The following is a 25,287-nucleotide window of genomic DNA, read 5'->3' on the forward strand; positions in this document are numbered from 1 at the left end:
TCAGACCAGAATTTTACTCAACGGATTCTTGATGACTCACTTAACCTGTGAACCAGCACACTGGAAATCTGTATGACATATTCAAGTTACTTCCTAGTTCTGAAGTGAACTGTGGAGAGACAGTACTCTTGTAGTACAGTCTCTTTGGATCAGCAGTTAGTGTGCCCACGAATTGCAGAATGGTTTTACTAAGCATATTAATATCTGAGAATTTTAAAAAATCAGTACTATATTTTCTATGGGCTAGCTAAGAAATTTAATTATTGTAAAACATTTCTTTAGTGAGCAAGGAACCTAACCAGGGCTAAGATTATCTCAGCAAATGTTTCTTTTCTTTCTTACTCTTGTTGTTGAAGATCTCTGCTCTTGTTTATTTATTTATTTTTATAAATATATTTATTTGAGAGAGAAAGAGTGCATGAGTTGGGAAGGAGCAGAGGGAGAGCGACAAGCAGATGCTGTGCTGAGTGCAGAGCCCCAGGTTTGATCCCACGATCCTGAGACGATGACCTGAGCTGAAATCAAAGAGTTGGATGCCCCTACTCTTATTTTATTTTATTTTTTTTTTTAAATCTTTTTGTAGGGGCACCTGGGTGGCTCAGTCAGTTAAGCATCTGCCTTCAGCTCAGGACATGATCTCGTGGTCCTGGGATTGAGTCCCAAGTCAGGCTCCCTGCTCAGCTGGGGAGTCTGCTTCTCCCTCTTCCTCTCCCTCTGCCCCTGCTCATGTGCCCTCTCTCTTGCTCACTCTCTCTCTCAAATAAAATCTTAAAAAAAATTCCTTTTGTTGATATATAGCATATAGATGGTGCACAAATAATAAGCTCAATAAATGCTTTTGGTTTTTCAAATAACATTATTTCTCTGATTATGAAAAAATATATGCACATTTTAGAGATATTTTAAGATATGGAAAGAAAATAATTATCATTAATAATCTCACTCATAATACCAACACACAAGGATCATTTTTAACATTCTGGTAAGGAAATTTCCAACCTTTTTCTATAGGTGCTATTCAAGTATGTACTTTATATAAAGTTGTAATTGCATTGATTGTACTAGCTTTATTATTTTTATTGTGAATATTTTCCTATATCATCAGATAGTCTTCCACATTTTGACATTTAACAGCTGCATTAAACTTTATCTTGTGATCTTACACTATTTAAGCAATTCCTGGGGTGCCTGGGTAGCTCAAATGGTTAAGCATCTGCCTTTAAGGCTCATGTCATGAAGCCAGGGTTCTGGGATTGAGCCCCCCATTGAGCCCCACATCGGGCTCCCTGCTCGGTGTGGAGCATACTTCTCCCTTTCACTCTACTGCTCCCCTTCCTTAGGCTCTCTGGCTCTGTCAAATAAATAAAATCCTAATAAAAAAACCAACAAACCACAATTCTCTATAATTGGACATTCAGGTTGTTTCTAATTTTTTGCTAATATAAATAATGGAGCAAAAACATCATTCTATCTAGGCTCCTGCCCACCTATATGATAAATCAATAAATGATTAGAAGATGTTACTATTCCCAGTTTCCTTAGTGCAGATGATCAGATGCCCTGATTTTGTGGGTCAGGTTTAATTTATCTTTTCAAGTCCTATGATTCTCAGTATTATGGAAACATAGGGACACAGCAGAGAAATACTCAATTGAGGAAAGTGGGGTTAGAGGTAAAAATGAATTTATTTATTTTAATAGGGATGCTAATAACAGATACAAAAATGTTTTGGAAGATATCTGAGAACCCATGTAAATACTGAAAAATAAAAGTGTGGCCAGATAATATTTCAGGTACTTACTTATATTTTTACTTTTCTTATACTTTTCCCCTGCCTATTCAAGCTAGTGGTCATCCTGTGCTTATAGTTTGAGATTTATACCCACTAGAATTTCTCTAATTTCTGTAGAAATTAATAAAATTTTCAAAAATCCTTACAAGAGTACTAATGGGAAACAGTATCATTCTTAGTTACATTGCTTCAAATTAAGGTATATATTTTTATGAGGCATAAAGCTTTATGGAGCAGAGTTGTAGGATATAATTCATGTAAATTCTGATAGTATCATGGAATTATTTAGAAATACCTGAAATTTCTTCATACTGTTTCAAAGGAACGAAGTAGTGAATTGAGCACTTTAGGAATTGATTTACAGTATTTAGGAACTTTAGATTTTGCTTGAGAACTTTAAAAGTAGACTTTAGCTTTTTATATTAGCTTTCAGGGCAGATTAATGACGTCACATGTTTTACAATTCAGAAAAGTCAAACAGAGGCTGAGTCTCTAATCTAAGAGTTAGGTTAATCTTAGATCTAAGAGTTAATTAATCTTAGATCTAAGAGTTAATTAATCTTAATCTAAGAGTTAAGGTTGTGGTATTTAGAGCATGAGCTCTATTATCTCTGGTTATCCTTCAAAAATCACATTTCTCATAACTGGATTTGTGCTAAGGATTAGGCAGAAAACACTGCAGGTTATTTTACCTAGTAAATTCTCAGTGGGCAAGCCTTTCACTTTCAAGCCTTTCAATCTGATTTGATTGGCGAACTGACTCTCAGGGGACTTTAATTATTCAAACATAAGTGACCTAATGCTTTATAGGGAGAGAGATCTGGAAGTGAGAAATAGAGATAGATAGGAGAGGCGGAGAGACAGACAAACAGAATGAACTGATAAATGGATAACTGCTTTTCGGGAGGTCTGAATTAGAGTCCTAGCTTTACCTTGGTATCTAAGGGACTTAAGAGACCTGGGGTAAGTGGATTAAACTTCTAGGCCCCAATTCCTCATATACCCCAAGGGTGTGAATAGTCTCTAGTGACTTCAGAGGATGAATAGGAACTTTCTTTTTTCTTCTAAGGCTCCTTATCAGGGAAATACTTCTACATGGTAGATGGGCGATTTTATAATCCCTGTCTCCTCCCAGAAGTGTGTTTTTTGTTGTTATTTTTCTTTTTTTTTTTTTATGTGGCAGAAAGATACTTTATTGAGCCTCCTCAATCCTATTCATGTTCTCCTGCATTGTCTTGGTTTCTCTGAGATGCCCAGTCCCCTGGGCAGTGAGGAGATCCACTTCGCAGCTGGTGGGGGTGTCTCTGAGGATGGTACCAGGTTTGTTCATGAGCTGGTAGTTACCACCTCTGAAGAGACTCTCCACAGGGTTCATGGTCACATCCTACATGCGTGGTGCATCCTTACACTTGTGGTAGGCACAGTGGCCTTCAGGATGGGCTTTTAAGTGCAGCCACTACACAGACCACAGCTCTGCTGGCTGAGGAGATGACCTTCTTGGAGCCCGAGGGCAGCTTCATTTGGGTCTCCTTGGTTTCAGGTTGGGTAGGTGACAATGGTGTCGTTCATGAAGGCTTGGGCCAGCTTGCCTCTGTTACAGGCTTCTCCTCCAGACAACACATAATGGCGAATCGTGCATTTAGGAATGGTGTCCACTGGGGGCACATGGCCCATGCTGAGCTGGGCCTTCTTGCCGCAGGACACGAACTAGCTAACGTGGATGCCCTCAGCCGGGAAGAACAGCTCTGTTTCTCACAGGGTAGGGATCCTGGAGGACCCCCTTTAGCATCAAGTGTGCCCCAGCCTGCAGTGTGGATGACGTCCTTCCTGATGACCTTCTTGTACAAGTGTGGCGCAGTGAAGGAGGTGCGCAGGCGCACAGCGCCTTTCAGAGCTACGCACGTGTGTCACGTGGGCCAGACAGAGCCTTTCTGGTTCCCCGCAGACGTATGCTGCTCTGCATGGCTTGGGTGTGCTTCACGGGCATTCCCGGCCGCTCAGGCACCCCGCTGTGGCCCAGGGACCATTGCTGTTCCTCCGGAGACGTTTCAAGGCTTCTTCTAGTCATGTATGGATTTAAAAGCAGGTAGCTTCTTTCTTTCCTTCTCTATACAGTTTGGAGATATGGTTTTTAAAGATTTTATTTATTTGAGAAAGAAGGAGACAGCATGGGGGGGGGGTGTGTAAAGGGAGAAGGGCAGGGAGAAGCAGACTCTTGCTGAGCCCAGAGCCCAAGGTGGCTGATTGCAGGACCTTGAGATCATGAGCTGATCCGAAGTCAGACGCTTAACGACTGAGCCACGCAGGCACCGCCAGTTTCAAGATGTTTTGCACAGACTGACCATACTGAAGGTTCCCTAAGTTTTGTTCTTGGAGCTATTGTAACCAATTATATAGTTTGAAGTTGATCATATCTGGTCTCATGATCTTTGGTGGATAGGGGAGAAGGACAAATACAGGAATTCTTATTCCCTCTCATACTTTGGATTCTGACCAATGGAAGAAAGGACTGAGAGGAAGTCAAGTGGAGGTCATACCTGAAATTGGTAGTTCCACGAAGTAAGTGTTACGTTTAGCACCATTCTTTAGTGTTCGTGGAAAACTGATGTTCTTTACTAGCAGAAAAGAGAAGTGAGGTTTTTGGAGGGCTTTCCAACTTGGAATTTTCAAGTCTAAGCATCTAAAAGGCAGTGATCTTCAGATGTGTGAAGACAAGTCTGGGAATCTCTTTGTGGTAAGAGGAGGAGAAGGACATGTAAAGTTTGAAAACCCATGTTTGTATATATGTTTGGAACACCAAGCATTACTATTTTAAATAATATGAGTTTCATAAGAGAGGTAGTATTTTTTTTTATAATCTTTTTTTCAGTGTTCCAAGACTCATTGTCTGTGCACCACACCCAGTGCTCCATGCAATACGTGCCTTCCTTAATTAATTCTTATTTAATGGGTATGTGAGTAAATACAGCTTGAGAAAATGCTTTAGGCTGTAAAAGAAGGTGCCAAAAGGTGTAAACGAAGTTTAACCCCAGAGTTAGGTTAAAATAGGGAATCAATAGAAGTTTAATTAATAGAGACCTAGCCAGACCTGAGGGATAGACCATCCAGCACAGGGATTGCCAAAACCATAGCTCCAGGAGCCAAGTCCAGGCTGGCAGGTGATTTTTTAATGACCTGCTAGCTAATAATGGTTTTAACATTCTTAAATGGTTGAAAACAAAAGAAGAATATTTCATGACATGTCAGAAGTATGCGAAATTAAAATTTCAGTGTCCATAAAGTTTTATTGGAACAGAACAAAGCTTAATTATTTATGTATTCTTATTTGCTGCTTTTATGCTGCAGGGACAGAGTTGAGTAGTTGTGACAATGTATAGCCCATGAAGCTTAAAGCATTTATTATCTGACATCTCACAGAAAATATTTGCTGATCCTCTTGATCTTGCTCAGAAAGAAATTAAATCTCTGTAAAAGTAACTGGCTTGCTCAAACTCAGATGGTTAAACAGTAGTAGGTTCTTAATATTCCTCATATCTCTTTTCAGCATATCTTTTTAGTTATCATTACTATGTCAACACTTCTCCTCCTCTTACCCTTTTCTACCTCCAAAGATCTTTCCTAACAGAATTTTCTAGGTCATATCCACAACTATATTTTTGACAAAGACAGGACATGTTTTGCTTTGCTTCTAATGCCCTTTTAAAGGATATTCAGCATTCAGCTGACCTCTCCAACTAAGTCAATTTGTGACCTGCCTGAAATGTCTTTATAAATTAGTTTCTAAATCAATTAGAAAGCTGTTTGTACCTTTTAAGAACTTTTCAGGCAGTTAGGAGTCTGTTGCCACCAAGTGGCCAATGGCATATTGATTATGCTTGCCAAACTGAGCAATCATAGAATTATCAGTGTCACAGGTTCTCATGGCTGGAGGAGACCTGAAATTCCAACCACTTAGCAATAAATTGTTAAGGAGATCATAACGCTGTCTAGTCAACTGTTAGAAATAAAAGTAGTTTTTTAAAAAAGGTAAGCATACATACTTACTCACTTTTTAAATAAATTTTTTATATTTTTAAAATTTTGTTTATTTATTTATTTTTACTTACTCACTTTTAAAAAAAAAGATTTTATTTATTTATTTGACAGACAGAGATCACAAGTAGGCAGAGAGGCAGGCAGAGAGAGATGGGGGAAGCAGGCTCCCTGCTAAGTAGGGAGCCCGATGTGGGGCTCGATCCCAAGACCCTAGAATCATGACCTGAGCCGAAGGCAGAGGCTTAACCCCCTGAGCCACCCAGGCGCCCCTACTTACTCACTTTTAAAGCCAGATATAAAGACTTGCAAAATGCAGATGTACTTTGGTGCTATCCTCAGTCCTCAGTTGTCATTAATCATAGATAAAACTGACCCTGCTGTTAGACTAATGACAACTTTCTAATTCATTCTATTATTTTTAATTAAATGGCCCTCAGAGGTGTTTTAAAACAGCCTGATATTTAAAGCAACCCTTGTGGCTTGCTAGTATTTATCCCTCTTTTAAAAGTGAAGTTGGTGGCTTCTGTAACTGCGTATGGCCAACAGAACAGGAACCTGTTCACCTTCACAGCCTTTTCCTCTAGGACATGATGGTGAATTATGTATTCATACTTTTTGCGCATTTTTATATTGGGTTTTTGGTCTGTTTCCTTTGATTTATAAAAATAATTTACATGTAAGGAGTATTGCCCATTATCTGTGATACATGTTGCAGATATTTTTCTTGCAGTGAGTTATTTGTCATTTGACTTTACTTTTGGTGTTCTCTTATGACAGTCTTTAGTTTTTTTGTAGTCAACTTTATCAGTATTTTCTTTTACTGAATCTGGATTTTGAATCAGAAAAAGCCTTTTCCCATATTGAAGTTATAAAGGAATTTACCACTGATTTCATATAGTATTTATATGACCCCCCCCCTTTTTAAATAAGATTTAAATCTGAGAGAGAACATCAGCAAGGCCAGGGGAGAGGGAGAAACAGGCTCCCCCCGAGCAGGGAACTCAATGTGGGGCTTGATCCCAGGACCCTGGGTTCATGACCTGAGTCGAAGGCAGACTCTTGACCCACTGAGCCACCCAGGCTCGCCTGATCTTGTTTCTTAGTTTTAGAACTTCTGATCCATTTGTAGTTATTTTTGTGTATGATTTGAGGTATGGGTCAATTTTATCTTTTTCAAAATGGTTATCAAGTTGTTCTCACACCCTATATATGCCCCAGTGATTTTTTTGATACCACTTTGATCACATTCCAAATTTCCATATGTTCTGGACTTTGTGTTCCATAACATAGATCTATTTATGTGCCAGTACCAAACTATAATTATAGAAATTTTATATTTTGTTATCTAGTATAGTTACTTTTCCCTTTTAGCTCCTCTTTTTCATTTTTTAAAAAAGCTATTCTTGCATATTTATTTTTCCACATGAAATTTAGTATCAGCTTTCTAATTCTAGAAAAAAGCTTATTAGTATACTTATGAAGAATCTTATTTAATTTTTAAGTTATCTTAGGAAGAACAGACATCTTTTTAATATGAGTGATCATATTTAAGGATATAAAATGTCTTTCCATTAGTTCAAGTCTATTTGTGGGTGTTTCAAGAATGTTTCAAAGTTCTCCTCATGTTGATTTTACAAATTTATCTTTTTTGATTGCTGTTGTAAATAGAGCCTTTTCCCCCTCAATTATATCTTGAAACTGATTATTGTTAGTATATCTAAAGTATATCCTCATGTTGATTTTGCATATTTTTTGTTATGTTTATACTTTAGAATTTATCTTTTTTGGTTGCTGTTGTAAATAAAGACTTTTTCCTTCAATTATGTCTTGAAACTGATTATTGCTAGTATATCTATTGCTAGTATATCTGTATGTTAGTTTTATATCTTGCTAACTTTAGAATTCTTTTATTATTTGGTTAGTTTTACCATGGATTCTGTAAAATTTTGTGCATATGTAATAATGTCACCTGTAGGATGCTGGGCTCAGGACTGAGGTGTATACATTTTATTATCTGAAGGAAATATCCATTAATTCCTATATTTTCAGGTGTTTTTTAATTTAAGGAATAGACTTTGAGTTTTGTCAAATTTTTTTTTGGCTTTTGTGGGATCATCATATGATTTTCCTTCTTAGATCTATTAATATGGTTAACTATAGTAATTGATTTTCTAATAATGAACCACTCTTGTAGTTCCTGAAATAAATCCACTGGACATGGTATGTTATTTTCTTAATGTGGCATTAGATTCTTTATTTTAGAATTTTTGCATCAATATACATAAGTTGTATATTTCTGTCATTTTCTTTTTTTTAAGATTTAAAAAATTTTTATTTTTAAGTAATCTGTATACCCAACATGGGGCTCAAACCTACAACCCCGAGATCAAGAGTCACATGCTCTAGCCACTAAACCAGTTAGGCGCCCAGTTCTTTCATTTTTTAAAAATAAAGATTTTATTTATTTATTTGAGAGAGAGAGTGAGAGAGCGAGCAAGAGAGGACGCAAGCAGGGAGGGGCAGAGTGAGAAGGAGAAGCAGGCTCTCTGCTGAGCAGGGAGGCCAAGGCAAAACTCAGTCCCAGGACCCTGGGATCATGACCTGAGCTGAAGGCAGATGCTTAAACAACCGAGCCACCCAGGTGCAACTGTCATTTTCTTTATGCAATTTTTTGTCAGGTTTAGGAGTCAATGTTATGCTTCAGCTCACGAAAATAATTTGGATGTTTTTCTTCTTTAGAACAATTTATGTTGTATTAAGATTATTTGGTCTTAGAAGACCGATATAATTTTTCTTTGAAACTGATCCCGAGGGGTGGGAGAGAGAAATGGTGCCACCCAACTCCCTTGTGTCTGGCCCAAGGCATCTCCATGTACACTGCCTCTCAGCGAAGCACTTTGAGAAAAACAAATAATCTCCCCATGTGTGTCCCAGGTAATTTTCAGATTGCTGTTTCTTGGTCTGAGGTGTTTGCCAGCATTTCTGTAGGAGCAGCACAGTGCCCTCTGGGCTCTGCCCTGGCCAAGCTGGTGACTTTTAAAAGAAGATATGCAGATGACCAACAGCCACATGAAAAGGTGCTCAACATCACTCATCATCAGGGAAATGCAAATCAAAACTACAAGGAGATTACCTCACACCAGTCAGAATGGCTAAAATTAACAACACAGGAAACAAGCGTTGGTGAGGATGTGGACAAAGGGGAACCCTCTTATACTGTTGCTGGGAATGTAAACTGGTGCAGCCACTCTGGAAAACAGTGTGGAGGCTCCTCAGAAAGTTAAAAATAGAACTACCCTGTCGTCCTGCAATTACACTACTAGGTATTTACCCAGAGGATACAGAAACACTAATTTGAAGGGGGTACATGCACTCTGATGTTTATAGCAGCATTATCAACAATAGCTAAATTACGGAAAGAGCCCAAATGTCCATTGACTGATGAATGGATAATATTCCAAACACACAGTGGAATATTACTCAGCTATAAAAAGAATGAAATCTTACCATTTGCAGGAACATGGTTAGAGCTAGAGAGTGTTATGCTAAGTGAAATAAGTCAGAGAAAGAAACAACATGATTTCATTCATGTGGAATTTAAGAAGCAAAACAACAGATTATAGGGGAAAACAAGAGAAAGGCAAACTAAGAAACAGATTATTAATTATTGAGAACAAACTAACTGATGGTTACTAGAGGGGAGGTGATGGGGGAGTGGGTTAAATAGGTAATGGGTATTGAGGAGGGCACTTACTGTGATGAGCACTGGGTGATGTATGGAAGTATTGAATCACTATATTGTACACTTGAAACTAACATTACACTGTATGTTAACTAACTGCAATTAAAATAAATACTAAAGAAAGAAAAAGAGAAACAGAACCTAGTACTTTTTTTGTGAGTAGTTCTTTGGCAACTTTCTCTTTTTTAAAATATGGACATTGGTCTGTTAAAGCTTTTTATCTCTGCTGGAGTCAATTTTGATAGACGGTATTTTAGTAGGAAATTCTCCATTTCATCCAGCTTTTGAAATGTATTTGCATAGTGAGGTACAAAATATAGCTTACGATTTAAAATATTTTCTATTTTAATGGTTATTTCCCTTCTGGTAATTTATTTTTACTTTTTCTGATTTTTAAAAATTTTCAGAGAACCAGAATTTTGGTTTATTAGTTCTGCAGTTTTTTTGTTCTTTACTTTATTAATTTTGGTTTTTAGATTTATTAGTTCCTTCTTTATCCTTTCTTTTGGTTACTGTTTATATTTTTCTAGTTTTTTGAGTGTGAATTTAATTCACTTATTGTCATTCTTTAATTGTAATTACTGTAAGTGTTTAAGACTATGAATTTTCCTCAGATCACTTTTAAGTGGATCTCATAGATACTAATATGTAGTGTTTCAGTCTCGTTATTTTTTGCAAACTCAGCAAATTTCAGGGAAAACTATTAATATTTTTCCTTCCACCCAAAAGGTGTTTAATAGAAAGTTTCTTTTCTTTTTTCAAACATACAGCGTTATATCAGTTTCAGGTATACAACATAATAATTCAACAATTCTACACATTACTTAGTGCTCAAGGTTAGTGTATTCTTGATGTCCTTTATCTATTTCACTCTTTTCCCCACCCACCTTGCCTCTGGCAACGACCAGTTTGTTTTCTGTATTTAGGAGTTTTTTGTTTGTCTCCTTTTTTCTTTGTAAATTTGTTTCTTAGATTCCACATATGAATGAAATCATATGGTATTTGTCTTTCTCTGAATGCGTTATTTCATTAGCATTATACTCTCTAGCTCTAGCCCTAGCCATGTTGCTGCAAATGGCAAGACTGCATTCATTTTTTTTAATGGCTGAATATGTGTATCTATACATATATATATGTGTGTGTGTGTGTGTGTGTGTGTGTATGACACATTATCTTCATCTACTCATTGACACTTGGGTTGCTTCTGTATCTTGGCTATTGTAAATAATGCTACAGTAAACATAGGGGTACATATCTTTTCAAATTAGTGTTTCTGTTTTCTTTGGGTAAATACCCAGTAATGGAATTATTTAATCATATGGTAATTCTCTTTTTAATTTTTTGAAGAAATGCCATACTGTTTTCCACAGTGGCTATACCAGTTTGCGTTCCCACCAACAGTGCACAAAGATTTCTTTTTCTCCACATCCTCACCAACACTTCTTACTCCTTGTCCTTCTTATTTTAGCCATTCTGACAGATGTAAGGTGATATCTCACTGTGGTTTTGATTTGCATTTCCTGGATAAGTGATATTGAGTATTTTTTTAAAAAAGATTTTATTTATTTATTTGACAGACAGAGATCACAAGTAGACAGAGAGAGAGAGAGAGAGAGGAGGAAGCAGGCTCCCTGCCAAGCAGAGAGCCTGATGCAGGGCTTGATCCCAGGACCCTGGGATCATGACCCAAGCCAAAGGCAGAGGCTTTAACCCACTGAGCCACCCAGGCACCCCTTGAATATCTTTTCATGTGGCTGTTGGTCATCTGGATGTCTTCTTTGGAGAAGTATTTATTCATGTTTTCTGCTCATTTTAATCAGATTATTTGTGTTTTTTTTGGTGTTGAGTTTGTAAGTTCTTTTATATGCTTTGGATATTAATCCCTTATCAGATTTATCATTTGCAAATATCTTCTCCCATTTTGTTTTCTTAATGGTTTCTTTTGCTGTGCAAAAGCTTTTTATTTTGGTGTAGTTCCAATAGTTTAATTTTGCTTTTGTTTCCTTTCCTCAAGGAGACATCTAGAAAAATGTTTCTACGACCAATGTTAAAGAAATTATTGCCTCTGCTTTCTTCTGAATGTTTTATGGCTTCAGGTCTTGAATTTAGGTCTTTAATTAATTTTGAGTGTATTTGTGTGTATGGTGTAAGAAAGTAATCAAGTTTCATTGTTTTGCATGTAGCTATCCAGTTTTCCCAGCACCATTTGTTGAAGAGACTATCTTTTCCTTATTGTATAGTCTTGCCTCCTTTGTCATAGATAAATTGACCATGAGAGTGAGTTTATTTCTGGGCTCTCTATTCTCTTCTATTGACCTGTGTGTCTGTTGTGCCAGTACCATGATTTTTTGGTTATTACAGCTTTGTAGTATGCCTTGAGATCTTGGAGTGTAATACATCCAGCTGTGTTCTTCTTTGTCAAAATTGCTTTGGCTGTTTGGAGTCTTTTGTGGTTCCATATAAATTTTATTATTCTTTGTTTTAGTTCTGTGCAAAATTGTTGTTTTGACTCTGTAGATTGCTTTGGGTATTATGGACATTTTATCAATATTGGTTCTTCTAATCTATGAACATAGTATATCTTTCTATTTGTTTATATCCATCTTCATTGTCCTTCATCACTGTTTTATGATTTTTGGAGTACAGGCCTTTCCCTTCCTTGGATAAGTTTATTCCTAAGTATTTTATTATTTTTGGTACAGTTGTAAATGGGTTTGTTAATTTCTCTTTCTGCTCTGTTTAATAAAAGGCTTCTTAACTTCAAGGTGGAATGGCCTTTTTATATTTGGTTTTGTCATTAATGTCTAGTTTTTTTACATTGTGATTATTTTATGAGACTGATGCGCTACCTACTGCGCTAATGAGGCACTTACATTGTGATTATTTTAAATCTCTTTTCAAATAGTATCCTTCTTTTTCTCCATTGATTTATTGGAGAAACCAGGTTATTTATCTCATATGATGTTACATATCTAGGATTTGGCTGCTCGCTGCCTCATATTGTCATTTAACCTACTTTCTTATATTCCATATTTTCTGTAAATTGCTAATTACACCTCAGTCTTGATTAGATTGGGCTCAATGTTTTATGCAGTAATACTTCATGGGGATGCTATATACTTCCCATTGCAATAGATCATGAAACATGTAATGTCTTGTTCCACTTCGTGATACAGACATTATTCTCTGGGTTTAGGTGAGTAAGCCTGGTTCTCCATTAGAAATCTATCAAGCTTTAGTGTAATAGTTTTAACATTCACTGATGTTGTACCCTTGACCTATTAATTTATTGGGTGTAGGAAAACGATGATTTTCTTCTCATTTCTTTTGCTATTTTTGGTCGTGATTATGTTTATTTTTTGATAACTTTATTGATGTCTAATTGATATATCATAAAATGTACATTTTTGAGGTATACAATTTAATTAGTTTTGATGTACTTATATACTTACACTGATGATTATATAATGCATTATTATATATTGATAACTAAATTGTTTTATAAAGAAGAATTTTTCAGTAACTATTTTTCACTATTAGATTACCCTGAAATTCGGTTGGTTCATATAGGAAAAGTCAAACTAAATGCTTGATTCTTTCCCTTAATTTATCAGTTAACAGATAATGATTTGATGCCCTGGAAACTTCCACTGGTAACAATTAGTTTTTTTTTCCCCAATGCCTTTTTTGGGGGGGGGGGAGGTTGGAAGGGTATTATTATGAACTTATGCATTTTTATGTATCTGAAATGTTTCAGTCAGTAACCATCATTATCTTTTTATTGGTGCTTGTGTTATGCCACATATATCTTTTTGATGGAATTTCAGTAGTCTTTAATAGTTTCTTTGCTTTTTTGGCACAAAAAGATGTCATAGATTGATCTTGTATATTTTCTACCACAGACCTGGAATCAACCATTTTTCTATAAGCTTTTCTTTATGTTTTCATTTTTAATCTTTCTAAAATGATATATTGGTTCATTACTAATGGTATACATTAATGACATACATTATTTAATTAATGTTTTTATATTGTTTAAGCTAATGGTGTTTAATTAGGCTTGTTTTTTAAATATCAGAGCTAAGAAATAATCTATAGTTATTTAAAGTAACATTATTATATCTTGCCTATTATCTTCCTCATGTAGTCAGATTTTTAAAAAGATTTTATTTATCTATCTATCTATCTATTTAGAGTGTTCAGGTGGAAGGAGCAGAGGGAGAGAGAGAATCCCAAACAGAGTGTAGAACCCTATGGGGTTCTTGCTCTCATGACCTTGAGATCATGACTTGAGTTGAAATCAAGAGTTGGACGCTTAACCAACTGAGCCACTTAGATACCCTTGTAGTCAGATTGTACTTACCACAAAAACTATATAAAAAGGGCCCTGGTACCAACAAGATGGAAGACCTGGGGACTCATGCTCACTCTATGGGTCGTATGAACTTTAATGAATCACCGGCTCTCTTAAATTTCTGACTCCTCTTTACCTATGCAGGGGCAAAGACAATGGCCTGCCTCTGAGGACAGCTGATGGCTCTAAATGCTATTGGTATATATTATCCACTTATTGACATTGACAGTCACTTTAGCCAGATAAGTGAAGGCAGCCAAGAGAGGATGATACGAGTGGCCAGATAAGTTAGAGACACTTGTTACTTTTCACTTTTCAGATCAAGAAGAGGGAGAAGGGTAGGAGTGAAAGAACAGACCATAGCTATTTCTCATTCTGAATCTCTCAAGCCAAGGTTGGCCTGCTGATGGGATGAGGAAAATGTGTGATCATTAAATTGGATGTGAAATTCAAATGTTACTAATACTAGAATTTTTAATAAGTAAAAGTGACTGGAAATACAGATTCTGTCCAAAATGTTGTTAAGGGACGGGAAAAAAAGATTCAGCAAAGCCTGGTCAAAGATAGTGAGGGATGGGAGAAAAGCAAAGCTATTTGAGTATGTGGCCTATTGTGTTTAGAATGTGCAATAAACCGGGTCTGTTTGGTAAACATAATGGGAGAAGTTAAATTTTTTTGTGCGTCAATATAAGAAACAGAGATTCTGGAATAGAAAATTTAGAAGGATTTTTCATGCTTTAAACTAGATATTGGTAATCTCCCCTACGTACCTATCGCAGGGTTTTCCTGTAATTCAGTCATTTCTCCACTAGGTGACACCAGATATCTTGGTTATGCTATCCATGAGCTCAAATTTTAATTTTCTGCTCAGATTTCATTGTAGATTTTAGCTGTACATTTTTCAAATAAAAATTAACAACACCATGGGGCGCCTGGGTAGTTCAGTGGGTTAACGCCTCTGCCTTCGGCTCAGGTTGTGATCCCAGGGTTCTGGGATTGAGCCCCGCGTCAGGCTCTCTGCTTGGCAGAGAGCCTGCTTCCCTTCCTCTCTCTCTGCCTGCTTCTCTGCCTACTTGTGATCTCTGTCAAATAAATAAATAAAATCTTTAAAAAAAAATTAACAACATCATTTGAATATTTTTTTTTAGGAAAGACCTTTTTTTTTTTTTTTTTAAAGATTTTATTCATTTATTTGGAGAGAGAGAGAGCACACGTGAGAGAGCAGCAGAGGGAGAGGGAGAAGCAGACTCCCCAGAGAAGGGAGCTGGATATGGGGCTCGATCCCAGGACTTCGGGATCATGACCCGAGCCAAGCTGAAGGTAGCCATTTAACCAACTGAGCCATCCTGGTACCCCTCATTTGAGAATTTCAATAAAAAGTTTTATTGCTTTAATACAAAAAGGAAATGTTTATCAATCGTATTTTTAAATAAAGTGTAAAAGACAAACTACATAGAAGTATTTTTTATTGTATTGCTAACTAATCCTGTACTTATCTCTATACTGACTAGAATGGTATTTCTTAATTCTCTCTGATGTCGTTTTATAGTAATATGTCAATAGGAAATGGCTGGCACAGTTCTGAGACTTTAGCTAAATTGAATAACACAAATTTATTGTAGTTTCCCTCTGCTACTGGTTTTAGGATGTTGGGTTTAGGGAATAATTTTTGTGTTTGTCTTTTTTTTTTTTTTTAACTTTCCATAAGTTTCCATTTCTTATTTTCAGAGTTTCATTTTTATCCCTTGTCTTGGCAAAAGCAAGAAATGAAAATCTCTGAACTACTGAGACCAAAAATCCCCATTCTACCAGGTTACTTTCTTCAATTACAGGGCAGTAATTTTCCACTGATTCATAGAATGACATCACTTTTTTCCCATCAGCTTTCTAACTGGAAACTCATTTAAACTACTTTACATATGATAGTACTTATCTTGCCATAGCCTCGCCACAAATCTAAGTTCCTACAAATAATTTTAGAAAGTTCTATACACAAAAGGCATGTTAAGATAAAATGTAAAGTTTCTGAGCAATAGTTCAACAAACATTTAAAAGCAGTTCTAAAAAATAAATTTCAAAAAACATTCCCAGCTTTTTATTACAAAGTTGTTAAACATACAGGAAAATTGTGCAATAAATTACTTGTATACCACCACTCAGATTAAATAATTAATATTTTGCCACATATTTAAATATATATTTCTTTTTGCTGAAACATTTTAAAATTACAGATACTGTGATCATTTACTTACCCCTAAAGAGTATCCCTAAAAAAGAGGACATTCTCTGACATAACTGTATTATTATCCCTGAGAAAATTAACAGTACTTCCTTAATTTTATCTTATAACCAGTCCATATTTATACTTCCCAAATTTCCCTCAAGTTCAAATTTAACACTTACTTTAGGTGCTGTTTAGAATATTATATAATTATAATTTAGATTATAATTTAATTTTTTAATATAATTTAATTTTTAAAATCTTTCTAAATTATAATTATAATTTAGAAAGATTTAAAAAATTTGTGTGTGTGTAAGATAAAGTTTTATTTATTTATTTATTTATGTTAGTGACCATACAGTATAGTTTTTGATGCAATGTTCCATGGTTCATTGTTTGTGTATAACACCCAGAGCTCCATGCAATATATGCCCTCCTTAATACCGCTCACCGGGCTAACCCATCCCCCAACCCTGCCCCTCTAAAACCCTCATTTTGTTTCTCGGAGCCCATAGTCTCTCATGGTTCCTCTCCCCCTCCGAATTCTTCCCCATCATTTTCCCCTTCCTTCTCCTAATGTCCTCCATGCTATTCCTTATGTTATACAAATAAGTGAAACCACATGATAATTGGCTTTCTCTGCTTGACTTATTTCACCTAGCATAATCTCCTCCAGTCCCATTCATGTTGATGCAAAAGCTGGGTATTCATCCTTTCTAATGGCTGAGAAATATTTCATTGTATATATGGAGCATATCTTTATCCATTCATCTGTTGAAGAACATCTTGGGTCTTTCCACAGTTTGGCTATTGTGGACATTGCTGCTGTGAACATTGGGGTGCATATGGCCCTTTTTTCCACTACATCTGTATCTCTGGGGTTAATATCCAGTAGTGCAATTTCTGGGTCATAGGTTACCTCCATTTTTAATTTTTTGAGGAACCTCCACATTGTTTTCCAAAGAAGCTATACCAACTTACATTCCCACTAGCAGTGTAAGAGAATTCTTTTTCTCCACAGCTTCTCTAACATTTGTTGTTTCTTGCCTTGTCAATTTTTGCCATTCTAACTGGTATAAGGTGGCATCTCAATGTGGTTTTGCTTTGAATTTCCCTAATGGCTAATGATGATGAACATTTTTTCATATGTCTATCAGCCTTTTGTGTGTCTTCTTCGGAAAAGTGTCTCTTCATGTCTTCTGCCCATTTTTTTTACCTGAATATTTGTTTTTTGGGTGTAGAGTTTGAGAAGTTCTTTATAGATCTTGGATATCAGCCCTTTGTAGTGTCAGTTGCAAATATCTTCTCCCATTCAGTGCGTTGCCTCTTTGTTTTGTTGATTGTTTCCTTTGCTGTGCAGAAGGTTTTTATCTTGATGAAGTCCTGAAAGTTCATTTTTACTTTTGTTTCCCTTGCTTTTGGAGACGTGTCTTGAAAGAAGTTTCTGTGGCCAGTGTCGAAGAGGTTACTGCCTATGTTTTCCCCTAGGATTTTGATGGATTCCCTGTCTCACACTGAGGTCTTAAATCCATTTTGGGTTAATCTTTGAGTATGGTGTAAGAGAACGGTCCAGTTTCATTCTTCTGCATATAGCTGTCCAATTTTCCCAGCACCATTTATTGAAGAGACTGTCTTTTTCATTGGATATTTTTTCCCGCCTTGTCGAAGATTAGTTGACCAAAGCGTTGAGAGTCCATATCTGGGCTGTCGATTCTGTTCCATGGATGTATGTGTCTGTTTTTGTGCCAGTACCATGCAGTCTTGGTGATCATAGCTTTGTAATAGAGCTTGAAATCAGGTAATGTGATGCCCCCAACTTTGTTTTTCTTTCTTCAACATTTCCTTGGCGATTCGGGGTCTTTTTTGGTTCCATACAAATTTTAAGATTGTTTGTTCCAGCACTTTGAAAAATGCCAGTGGTGTTTTGATCAGGGTGACGTTGAAAGTGTAGATTGTTCTGGGAAGCATAGACATTTTAACAATGTTTATTCTTCTGATCCATGAGCATGGAATATTTTTCCATCTTTTTTGTCTTCTTCCATTTCTTTCATGAGTGTTCTGTGGTTCCTAGAGTATGGATCCTTTACCTCTCTGGTTAGGTTTATTCTAGGGTATCTTATGGTTTTTGGTGCTATTGTAAATGGAATCGATTCTCTAATTTCTCTTTCTATAGTTACATTGTTGGTGTATAAGAAAACAACTGATTTCTGTGCATTGAGTGTGTATCCTGCCACATTACTGAATTGCTGTATGAGGTCTAATAATTTGGGGCTGGAGTCTTTTGGGTTTTCCACATAAAGTATCATGTCACCGGGACGCCTGGGTGGCTCAGTTGGTTAAGCGGCTGCCTTCGGCTCAGGTCATGATCCCAGCGTCCTGGGATTGAGTCCCACATCGGGCTCGTTGCTCGGCAGGGAGCCTGCTTCTCCCTCTGCCTCTGTCTGCCTGTGCTCGCTCACTCTCTCTCCCTCTGTCTCTGACAAATAAATAAATAAAATCTTTAAAAAAAAAAGTATCATGTCACCTATGAAGAGAAAAATTTGATTTCTTCTTTGCCAGTTTGAATACGTTTTAGTTCTTTTTGTTGCCTGATTGCTGTTGCTAGGACTTGTAGTACTATGTTGAATAATAGTGGTGAGAGTGGGCATCCTTGTTGTGTTCCTGATCTTAAGAGAAAGGCTTTCAGCTTTTCCCCATTGAGAATGGTATTTGCTGTGGGTTTTTCATAGATGGATTTTATGAAATTGAGAATGTTCCTTCTATCCCTATACTCTGAAGAGTTTTAATCAGGAAAGGATGCTGTGTTTTTGTCTAATGCTTTTTCTGCATCAATTGAGAGGACCATGTGGTTCTTCTCTCTTCTCTTACTAATGTGTTCTACCACATTGATTGATTTGCAAATGTTGAATCATGCTTGCGTTCCAGGAATAAATCCCACCTGGTTGTGGTGGATAATCTTTTTAATGTACTGTTGGATCCTGTTAGCTAGGAACTTTTTGAGAATTTGACATCCATATTCACCAAGGAAATTCTCCTTTTTGCTGGGGTCTTTGCCTGGTTTGGGGATCAAGGTAATGCAGACCTCATAGAAAGAGTCTGGAAGTTTTCCTTCTGTTTCTAATTTTTGAAACAGCTTCAGGAAAACAAGTATTATTTCTTCTTCGAATGTTTGGTAGAATTCCCCAGGGAATCCATCAGGCCCAGGACTTTTGTTTTTTGGGAGGTTTTTGTTGTTGTTGTTGTTGTTTTTAATCATTGCTTCAATCTCATTACTGGGTATTGGTCTATTCAGGTTGTCAGTTTCTTCGTCTTTCAGACTTAAAAGTTTATAGGTTTCCAAGAAGGCATCCATTTCTTCTAGGCTGCTTAACTTATTGGCATATAATTGTTGATAATAATTTCTGATGATTGTTTCTGTATCCTTAATGTTAGTAGTTATTTCTCCACTTTCATTCATAATTTTATTAATTTGGGTCCTTTCTCTTTTCTATTGGGTACGTCTAGCCAGTGGTTTATCAATATTATTAATTCTTTCAAAGAACCAACTTCTAGTTTTGTTGATGTGTTCTACTGTATTTCTGGTTTCTTTCTTTCTTTTCTTTCTTTTTTTTTTTTTTTGTATTTCTGGTTTCTAATTCTTTGATCTCTGCTCCAATCTTAATTATTTCCCTTCTCATGCATGGGTTAGGCTTAATTTGTTGTTGATTCTCCAGTTCTTTAAGGTATAAAGTTAGTTAGTGTATTTGGGATTGTTCTATTTATTTGAGTGAGGCTTGGATGGCTATGTATTTCCCCCTTAGGACCGCCTTTGCAGTATCCCATAGGTTTTGGACCAATGTGTTTTGGTTCTCATTGGTTTCCATGAATTGTTTAAGTTCATCTTTGATTTCCTGGTTGACCCAAACATTCTTGACCAGAATGGTCTTTAGATTTCAAGTGTTTGAATTTCTTCCAAACTTTTTCTTGTGATTGAGTTTTAGTTTCAAAGCATTGTGGTCTGAGAATATGCAGGGAATAATCTCAATCTTTTGGTATCAGTTGAGACCTGATTTGTGACCCAGTACGTGGACTATTCTGGAGACAGTTCCATGTGCACTCAAGAAGAATGAGTATTCTATTATTTTAGAGTGGAATGTTCTGTATATGTCTATGAGGTCCATCTGGTTCAGTGTGTCATTCAAAGCTGTTTCTTTGTTGATTTTCTGCTTAAGTGATCTGTCCATTGCTGAGAGTGGAGTGTTGAGGTCTCCTACAATTAATGTATTATTATCAATATGTCTCTATTTTGGTTAATATTGTTGGCTTATGTAGTTGGCTGCTCCCATGTTGGGGGCATAGTATTAATAATTGTTAGATCTTCTTGTTGGGTATACTCTTTAAGAATGATATAGTATCCCCCCCCCCAAAAAAAAAGAATGATATAGTATCCTTCTGTATCTCTGACTACAATCTTTGGCTTAAAATCTAATTTGTCTGATATGAAAATTTCTACCCCAGCTTTCTTTTGTGGTCTGTTGGCACAAAAGATCGTTCTCCATCCCTTCACTTTCAGTCTGGATGTATCCTTAGGTTCAGAATGAGTCTCTTGTAGACAGTATATAGATGGGTTCAGTCTTTTTATCCAATCTGGAAACCTGTGTCCTTTTTTTTTTTTTTTTAAGATTTTATTTATTTATTTGACAGAGATCACAAGTAGACAGAGAGGCAGGCAGAGAGAGAGAGGGAAGCAGGCTCCCTGATGAGCAGAGAGCCCGATGCGGGACTCGATCCCAGGACCCCGAGATCATGACCTGAGCCGAAGGCAGCGGCTTAACCCACTGAGCCACCCAGGCGCCCCAACCTGTGTCCTTTTATGGGAGGATTTAGGCCATTGATATTGAAAGTGATTATTGAAAGATACGATTTTATTGTCATCATGTTGCTTGTAAAATCCTTGTTTCTATAGATTGTCTCTGTAAATTTCTGTTCAGCATCACTCTTGGGGTTTTTCTCCTTGTATAGAACCCCCCCTTAATATTTCTTGCAGGGGTGTTTTAGTGGTCATATATTCTTTCAGTTTTTGCCAGTCTTGGAAGCTTTTTTATCTCTGTCCATTCTAAATGAGAGTGTTGCCAATAAAGTATTCTTGGCTGCATGTTCTTCTCATTTAGTGCCCTGAATATGTCTTGCCAGCCCTTTCTGGCTTGCCAGGTCTCTGTGGACAGATCTGACATTATTCTGATGTTCCTCCCTCTGTACATAAGGAATCTCTTCCCCCTAACTGCCCTTAAGATGGTTTCTTTGGTTTTAAAATTCACGAGTTTTACTACTACATGCCAGGGCATTGGTTTATTCTCCTTCATCTTGGGAGGGGTTCTCTCTGCCTCCAGGACACGAATGCTTGTTTCATTCCCCAGATTAGGGAAGTTCTCAGCTAGGATTTGCTCAAACATATATTCTAGACAGCCCTACCCCCCCGCCCCAGAGATCCCAACAGTTCTGACATTGGATTATTTCATGGTGTCATTCATTTCTCTAATTCTGTTTTCATGGATTCTAAACTGTTTGTTTCAGGCCTCCTCCTGTTCCTTCTTTTCTATCAGTTTGTCTTCTGGATCCCTAATTTGTTGCTCTGCCTCATTTATCCTAGCTGTTAGAGTAACTAGATTAGATTGGATCTCATTGATAGCATTTTTAAGGTCTGCTGGATCAGCTCTCTGCCCTTAGAGAATCTATGTTGCTGTTTATGGTTTTCTCCATCCTAGCTATTGTTGCTGCATAACTGTTACCCTGAAGTCTATTTCTGACATCTTGCTTATATCCATATCTGTTAGTTCTGTGGCAGAGGTCACAGTCTCTGAATTTTTCCTGTGTTGGGGTTCCTCCTTTTAGCCATTCTTTTGAGGGGTGGTTGAGGAAATGTACAGATTACAGATTACAAATTATTGACCACAACTTTTATAAGGACTTATAAAACTTTTATAAGTTTTATAAGGACCTTGGGGTTGTTGGCCTCTTATTCTTTCAGTCTGTCTTCTGGGGGAGGGGTCTGCCGTGCTGTTGCTCAGGCAACCTTGTTTGGGCAGAGTTGCCCTGCCCCTGTTGTCGCCGGGCGGGGGGGGGGGGGGATGAGCTCAGTGAAAACCGGTTTGGGGGGACTTTTGTTCTCTGGCAGCTTTTCCTGGTGGCTTTCCACGTCTCTTCTGAGAGTCAGAGCAGAAATGACCATATCCAAACCTCTGTCTCAGAACAGAGAGATCACAGCCTGTTCTTCAGTAAGCACTACAAGCCTCACTGTCTCTGCTTTTGTCTGTGCTGCTAAAAACTGCAGTGTCCTGGGTTGTGCACCCCATGGCAGCACTCCCAGCCCTTGCTTCTAGGTCCAGGCACATCTCTGCCTTTTGTGCTTCTAAAACCACCAGCTGCCCCCAGTTCACACACATACCCCTGCAGCTTCCGGTTTCAGTCTGGGGAGCTGCCCTAAAGTCCTTTCCCTGCTACTACCCATCTGTGAGTCTGTACCCAGTCCCCAGCATGGGAGACTTTGCCCTCCAGGAGTGCAGGATCCTAGAGGCTCTCTCCCCTTTCCATTTATCTTCCAATATCTGCCTTCAGAATTATGGCTCCCCGCTTCATACATTGAAACCAACTGCCGGAGATATTCTGTTTGTAGAGATCCAGATATACCTTCTTATAGCTCAGGTTAATTTTGTGGGTGTTCAGAGTGGTCTGGTAGATATCCAGCTCAATTCAAGGGACCAGTTGAAATAGGGTCCCCTACTCCTTCACCATCTTGTCACATCCCTAAAACTTTTTTTAAAATAATGATACTAATGTTTTGAAGAGACCAGGACAGTTGTCTTACAGAATGTCCAATATTTTCAATTTGTCTAACTTTTCTTTATAGTGTCACTTGAATTTAAGAGTATATAGTCAAATTAATTTGATGACAACCAATTCCTATTATCATGTGAAAGTTTTCAGAAGTTGCAGTGGTTTGAAGCCACAAAATGATTTTACTGTCTCTTCTATCACTCTGGAAGCCTTGTAACCAGAGAATGTCAGAGCAGGAGAGCCAGTCCCAACTGACATGTTAAAAAGGCTAAATATAATAGACTTCTATTGCTCCTGTAACAAGTTACCACAAATATGGTGGCTTCAAACAGCACAGATTTGTTACCTTACAGTTCTGGAGGTCAGAAGTCCAACATGGGTCTTGGCTAAAATCAAGGTGTTGGCAGGACTGAATTCCTTTCTGAAGACTAAGGGAAGCTTTATTGCTCACTTTTTCCAGCTTCTCTAGGGCATCCCTTGGCTTCTGGTCCCTTCCTTCATCTTCAAGATGTTACCAGTAGTGTAACATCTTCAGATATCTCTCTGACACTGACCCTGACTTTCCTGCTTCCCTCTTCCATTTTTAAAAACTACTGTGATTACACTGGGTCCACCTGAATATAATCCAGGATATTCTTCCTTTTTCAAGGTCGGCTAATAAGAATCTTAGTTCCATATATAACAATTCTTTCTTGCTATGTAACATAACATATTCAAAGGTTCCAGGGGTTAGGACGAAGACATTATTTGGGGCCACAATTCTGTGACAGGTGGTGACCTGACAAGAATTTTTAGTTACTCTCAAGAGTCTTTCCAAAACACTCAACCTTATATGTTTGTTTTGCATTGGAATTCAATAAAAGGCGATGCTGTATTGAACCCTGATATATCTGAAGTCAGATAGTTTCATTTGCTAGTTTTATTTTATTTTGGTAAGGAAGTTAAGTGTTTTCTCTGATTATAATTGGAGGATCTAAATGGCTCAAATCTTGTAATTCACCTCAACTCAACCTCTTAAATTCTAGTTTTCTTTTTCTGTCACTTGAAGGTATGGTGAAAGAATCCTTAAACATAGGTGGGTCACACATACCTGGTTCTGGGTTATCTGTTCAAATGAGAACATCCAGACTCATGTAGTGTCAAGACTTCATACTTTACAAAAATGTGAAGTTCTGGTGTGGTGTACAGCCACTTAGCATCTACAGGCCTCTCTGGGTGCTGACTTCTTATTTTGATAATTTTTATAGCTCTTAATGCAAAGGAAATTGTTTCTGGCTCAGCTATTTTTCTCAGACTTAAGAAAAATCAGACTTATTGGTGTCTCATTAAATACAATACAATCTGTCCCACTCATGTTGGTGGGGTTTTCTGAAATGGCAAATGAAAATTGTTGGATATTATTGATTAGGTAGGGAGATCTAGGGAAAGAAAAATGATGAGGTTTTAGTTAGTAGAGTGAAATGTTTTAAATTAGTGAGTTTAGATGGATTTTGGGGGCAGTCAGACAAAATAAGAAGGAAAAAACTACAGAATCTTGGGTATACAACAGTTTGTTGAACCAAGAAAATATCTACAGTTGAACCAGGTGTATTAGAGGCTTCAGTTTAAGTCAAAATCTCTACTCTTGAGGCCTACTCTAAGTTAATGATGTTATAATGGGAAAATCTGCAACCTCCACCTTGGAGAAGGTCTGGAAGGAGATTGGGAGGGGCTTGTGCAGTAGACCAAGAAGTGATTTTTGAAGGCATGGTCTTGAATTCCAAATAAAAGTTATTATAGAAGCCTGTGAGCTTAAGAACATCTTGGGAACCTCAGCTATGTGGTTGTGCCAAGTTTTAGCAAACTAGTGTTTTTGTGTATCCACATTGTGTTATTTATTCTTCCCAGTGGCCATTGCTACTTAGGAAGGAATCTCAGGGCAATGGGAACCTAGAGCTTATCTTCAGCATGTTCTTAGATCCTGACTAAGAGGGCCACCTGCATGAGCAAACAGAGAAACTAGAGATACTGTGGAATATTTGGCAGTGAGGAGACTGCATCACCCACATTAAGGAACCTGCAGGAGAGGAGACCCCAGCAATGGAGGGGGTCTCTAAGGAACACATGGAAATACTCATGAGCAAGAGTAATCTGTAAACACCTGCTGGGTATGAATCAGTATGGGGACTTTCCTGCCCAGTTTACTTTTTCTTTCTCTCTGTGCCCCATCCTTGAGAGGATAGCCATATATGTAAGGAGGAGAGGGCAGAGCACTTGTGGGATAAATAGGGAAATGGCTGACCAGAGCCCCTTCCCTGACTAATGGCTTCTCTCTGCAGGAAGCTGGAGCT

The sequence above is a fragment of the Lontra canadensis genome, unplaced genomic scaffold (assembly GCF_010015895.1).
Source record: "Lontra canadensis isolate GAN:19392208 unplaced genomic scaffold, GSC_riverotter_1.0 scaffold38, whole genome shotgun sequence".
In the NCBI taxonomy this organism is placed as follows: Eukaryota; Metazoa; Chordata; class Mammalia; order Carnivora; family Mustelidae; genus Lontra; species Lontra canadensis.